At 44.4% G+C, this 6,000-nt stretch overlaps 1 protein-coding gene across 1 annotated transcript in view; it reads left to right on the forward strand.

Annotated features, from left to right (window-relative positions):
* The window catches only part of LOC117609259 (uncharacterized), a 94,583-nt gene extending 89,570 nt beyond the window's left edge, over nucleotides 1-5,013 (forward strand). Inside the window, exon 2 of the transcript XR_013062666.1 lies at nucleotides 4,347-5,013. The gene's annotated coding sequence lies outside the window, so the exon portion shown is untranslated. The remainder of the gene's footprint in view (nucleotides 1-4,346) is intronic.
* The last annotated feature ends 987 nt before the right edge of the window (nucleotides 5,014-6,000 follow it).

Genomic DNA, 6,000 nt, shown 5'->3' on the forward strand with positions numbered 1-6,000 from the left:
TAACCCTTGAATACCGGAGACAGGATCAAACGTAACCCAAATTTACAAAACGTATACAAGAATATTAACCCAAAGTAAAATGTTTGAAAAAATAATTGTTAACAGTGTAAAATTTAGAAATAAAAAAGTTAAATTAAAATTGAGGCTCTCTCCATGGTCCGCCGTTCGAGGGTTAAATCAACGGAAACTCGATGTAACTTAATGCATACGTTTAACGACGATAATCAACGCGTCAAATAATTTATTCGCTTTCAAAGTAATTCTCCATCCTTTCATCGTCGAGGAAAAAGTGTCCGTCTAAAATTTGAGGAAACCATAAAAGCAAAGAACGCAGAGATTTCTGAAATTCAAATAAGCTCGGCAGAAAATAGACGAGCATCGGTCCGATACGAGATAAATAAGCTTTAATCGTGCTTAATAAACGTGGAACAACGGACAATCCTTATAGAAGGTCGGCGCAACGATGTCAGGTGCAAAAGATGTTTCCACGCGTGCACGAGAGGAGCCGGTCGCCGTCCTCCGCTTTTCAATAGCCGCACCTCGGAGGGACATAAAACGCGGTCGACAGTGTTTTGCGATCGTTCGGAATATCGTGAGCCTTGGTCACGCCCTTTCGTGCAAGATGTTTGCAAATCTCCTCGATGTTAACTCTGTTCACGGCGCTATAAACGTCATGCTTAACGCGGGCTGTATTTCTCCCGGTGAATGGATATTCAGAAAAACGCTTGTATTTAAGATCGCGTATTGTTTTTGTTACCCCTGTTCACCGTCCCGCTAGCTGGTCCCTCTTCGTAGACTAATTTGTTCGATTCTTCATGGTTTATGATCCCCATAACATATTCAAATCGCGCCAATATACCGGCCGCGTCGATCGTCAAACACCACGCAGCATCCTTCGCTAATACTTTCCCCTTTCTTTATTATAGAAAAGTATTTTTCGCCCGTTTAGGCTGGAGGTAATATTTATAGGAATTTTATAGGAAGAAGAGGTCGAAGGTGTTATACAAATCACGAATCCCATGAAAAGTATTACAACCTACGTATTCCATGCTTCTTCGTTTTACCCTTCTAACGAGTTTCAACCCTAGGAGCAGAGGCTTTCCGCGCGTTAAAATTCAAAGCTTCGTTTTAAAGTGAAACGAACGGAGGAAGACTTGCCGCGTAATCCACGGGAAATTAGCCAGCAAGTTTTGGCGCGACGCGAGACGAACCGTTCACGGATGCTAAAGGCGCTAAAGGGTGCCGTTCGACATTAAATGTCACTCAAGAGCGTCGTAAAGCAAAACTGCAGCTCTTCCAGTCGACGACCTTCCGTCCTGCACCTTGCCCTCTGCTGTTTCAACGCGTATTATCGCCGTCCCGTGATATCGCGAGAATGAAAGCCGCAGGTAAAAAGGAAAAGAAACATCCGCTAAAAGAAGCTTCCATTAGCGACGCGCAAAAGGGGGTGAAAGGTTCTTCATGAAACACAATGTTATCCAGTTAAATCGCATTCATCACGATCAATGATTGTTCATCTTTAATGGAATTTCTGGATGTTATCGAAGAAAATATGTCTCATTCGGTTCACGGTAGGATCGTCAAGGTTTTCTGTACCTCTTACCAGGAGGTAAAAACTCTTCGTTTCTTCCTTTCATTCAACTTCTTCTGATCCCAAGCCGTTCTGATTGGGGAATGAAAGGGAGCCAACAAAAGCCGTGCTTTTTTTAGACGATTTTCTACAATATTGTTGTTCATAGCCCGTCTGAAAGTGTCGTACAGCAAGTACGTAGAAGTATGTCGGATCCGTTATCCATTGCGTGCCATAAATGAACCGTAAAGCGTTGAAGCCACAAAGCGTTCGCTTTTCTCGGCCGTTACACAAGGCAGGTGTCAGTGACCATGTAAAACAGACATCATCACCGTGGAGGCTTTCGAATTACGAGGATTAAAACACCGTCATCGTTCCCTCTACTTTATCGTATCCATATCTACACGCCGCGTTCCGTCACGCGAGTTACTCCGAGCCAGCTAACAGTAGACCCGTTGTTTCCTTCGCGTGTTCTCCGTCGTTCGTACAACATTGTTGTTGCGCGCCCTTCCAGCGCATGCATTATCGATGATCCACGGATATCGTCCGATGACGGGACAACGGGTGTGTCGGGGAGGAATCGAAAGCAATCGTCAGCACATGACACGGCAAAGAATCGTTGGTCATCCTTCGAAAGAAGTCGTTACGAGTCGACGTTTCAGGGTCCATTACAGAGATACGATGCGAGTAGCACGGACCGTCGCACTGTCGAATATTTCGATTAAAAATCTGGTCAAGATATTTTTGAGAATTTTTCAAAAATTTTCTGTTGTATGATAAATAAATTATGAGTATTGATAAAGACATCAAAAATGTTTCTAATAGTTATGGTAATGTTATGGTACACGATTTTTAAACGACCGCCTCTATAAAAATGTGGCGTTGACACAAAGAAAGAATTGACTATTACAGCAGTAATACAGTAGGGAAATTAAACAATTCTGAAAAATAACAAAATAGAAGAATGCAATCAAGTAAGTATATGTACAAATAGGTTTATTTCTGAATCTTTTATCCTCCTTTGAATTGAAGTGTAAAATTGCATCAAATAATAACATTTTATTGCCTTTTAGAGAATTTGGTTCAATTAAAATCAATAAAATAATTTGGCCAATTTTTCTATGCAAATTCTCCATTGTGCATCATAGATTAAAAACGAATCGAATTATTGTCGAGTTTGCAAAGATTCACCCGGTTCTCAAAATCGTTCGAAATCACTTATCAAGGAGACTTGGATCCTTGATAGACATTTCTTTCGCTAAAGCAAGAGACAGGGACGAATCCACTCGTTTCCCTCGACGGGTTAATCCATTTCACGAGAGCAAAATCGATTTACCTCGAACAGAAAAACAAAGAATCGTCGAAAAATCCGGCGGTTTTTTACCGGGCCAATTGATGCCGCGTGACGGGTGACCTACCTTCACCCTTTTAAAGCTCGAGAGAGCGTCGAAAATAGCGGGCCAGGCGATTATCCACGCGCGAGTGGCACGAAATCGGTCGGTACGAGCGTATCGTACGATCGACGCCCCGTACGAAATATCCATATCATTTGGCATAACGCGAATCTTGAGGGACGTGTGTGGCATGCGAACAGAGCTTTGGTGTTATCAACGGCGCGTATGTGTGCGTGCGTATTCGTGTCGTAAGCGAAGACGCGTTGACGGAAAGAGGAGACAGATACCGAGAGGGGTGAAAGAAAGAGAGGCGGTACGCCCGGAGAAATTTAACCATATGGACCACCGAGCGGGCGTCGCTGAAATTTGCCAAGCTCGAAGGTCCGTGAACGCGAGCACCTCTCTTTTCTCTTCTTTTTCTCTTCCCTCGATTTCGTGCCACCTGGAAGACGAGGAAGGAAAACACGGACGGACCGAAACGAAGCTGCCACGCGAAGCCACGGCGAGAGGAAACGATCGCGCGGTCGTGCATTAAAAATGAAGACATTCAGATGGAGATATGATTCTATATAAATCACCGGTCGAAGTCGCCGCGGTATCCTTCTGCCCCTCTTCTATCTTTCATTCTCTCTCCCTTTTCTGCTACTCTCATCTTCGCGATTCGAGCCACGATTCCTTTCTCCTCCCTCGCATCGCACCGTGCTTCCCTCCTGTATGTTTCTTTCTTCCGAACGAGCCGGCTCGTGACCGGCACTCGCCGCGGTGGCTAAAGCATTCATTTGTTTTATCTCGCCGATTTCAATTAATATTTATCGTTTACTCGAGGATATACCCTCGCCAACTCCGTTCCGCGTCCGCGATCAAACGCGAGCCTCGGTTCGTTATCGTCAGCGACCGCGCGACTAGTCCGGCTGATTCTTCGAAGATGAATCGCGCGAATCGTCAGCATCGATTCGCATCTTCAATTCTTCTGAACGTTTATACAGGATGTTTCAGGTTGGGTAATACAAGGGGGTAGGGGTGATTCTAAAAGTAAAAATAAACCGAAAAAAAAGAAATTTTTTTTTCGACTGACCTTTCGTTTTCGAGAAATTTATCGAATATATGTGTACCATCAAGAAAAGTACCCGAAGTGTACCTCGCTAATTTTCTCCATTTTGTGATATGTTACTAGTACATCAAAAAATGTTAGTTCAATTAAATTTGTTCAATTAAAGGTTGAAAACCACCATCAAGATTTAACCCGAAGAACCGTTTTTTCGTATATATCCCGAGAATGAATTAGAATTTATTTTTACGAGCATTGTTTTTTTCCTGAAGTGTTGCATCCCTTACTTTGTATAAAGTAAAATTTAATGATAAAAATTTATTTCTGTTTATAGAATCACCCTCTGCCCCATCGTACTACCCGACTGGAGACACCCTGTATATATGTATAGACAAGTCCACGGGACGTATCGTCTAATTAGAACTAGTAATAGGGGACCGGCATTGTGCGAGCCATTTTAGATCGCAGACTCAAGATACCCGAGCTGGCCGAACGAAAGAAAATTCCTCTCTCTTATTTCGCGATACCAGCATCGTTTACATCCACTCGGAGCCTGGACGAAGATTCTTATCCATGACGAAGCGAATTTTAATTTTTCGAGCCTCCTTTACATTGGAAGACTAAACGGTGAATAGCAAAAATGGGTTAGCAATTTCGCATGCGAAAAGCTACAGAAGTTAGCCAAAGAATGCCATGCGTCAATTTTACGATGGGGAAATCTGAAAGAATCCTCCAGCAAGCTCGCATACGTAAAACGAGAAGACGCTTGCACCTGTACACGAAGCGGGCTCGCTCGAACATCCCGGAGGATAGTTCGCGGCTAACCTTACAGGTTTCCTCTTCCGCGAACGTTCGAGTTAGCCGTGGAGGCCACGGGAAGCCGCTTTTACACCTGAATGTATATATCTGCCGCGATCGCCAGCCAGCCGTGTATATACCGTTGCGGTACACAGGTAGAGTCATAAAGTAAATCAGCTATGATCGAGCGGCCACGCTTCGAGCGGATCCGAGCCGAGCCAGTTCTCTAAGTCCAATACGAGATACGCGGTACACGTGGACGTGCGTCAACGGGTTATAAGACGCGAGAGGAAGAGAGAGAGAGTGGAATACAAGGAGGATGGAACATCCAGGAGAAGGATACCAGCCACGATTTCTCGATAAACGATAAGATCGAGCAGGAAATCGAGGAACCTCGCGGAACGATGCACGAGAAATTTTTGTTCACCTTGACGTATGTACGTACGCAAATACACCGACGTTCCGGACGTCGTCGCTTTAACACCGACGTCAGAACGCTGTCACGCGTCGCCTCGATAAGCATCGCGGGGCCCTATTTGGACGCATTCAGGGATGTCCTTCGTAAATTAAGCGTACAGCGCGACCTTGACCCGGCACCGAACACGGTTTGCGCGGTGTCCAGTGATCGCGGAACGGTTCAAAGTTCATTCAGAGACAATAGCGTCACTGGTCTTCCTTGAACCCTTTCGTCAAGGACGGCGAACCTTCGCCGTTGGTCCCACGGATTAGCGGAGGATTAATACGTCTATGGGTAGTTTGAAATCTAGCACATGGTAGGAAGATAAAAATATTCTTCGCGTATAAAATAAATTTTCATCAAAAATGTTACTTTATAAAACGGTAAATGCTTCTTCTACAAAATAAAAAATAAATTACATACATTAAAAATCTATTTTTTTTTATAATTATCAATTAATATACAATCGTTCATCCACTGGCTTGCTTACCCTAGCTTGTCGTTCGATCGAGAAGGGTTAATTCGACGGAGGAGGGCCAGTATCGTCGCGAGGTTGTTATCGAAGAGGGAGTAAAGTAATGCGGCGCGGGTTCGGGCGGAGAACGCGGTGCGTTGTCGGGTCATTCGAGGGGCGATTTAATATAAATCGAGAAGACGAATGGTGCACGCGGCCTCCTTGACTCGCGCTCGCGCTCTCTGTGTACCCCTAGGCGTACATGTATTTAAACAGGCG

Source organism: Osmia lignaria, chromosome 9, assembly GCF_051020975.1.
Source record: "Osmia lignaria lignaria isolate PbOS001 chromosome 9, iyOsmLign1, whole genome shotgun sequence".
Classification (NCBI taxonomy): domain Eukaryota; kingdom Metazoa; phylum Arthropoda; class Insecta; order Hymenoptera; family Megachilidae; genus Osmia; species Osmia lignaria.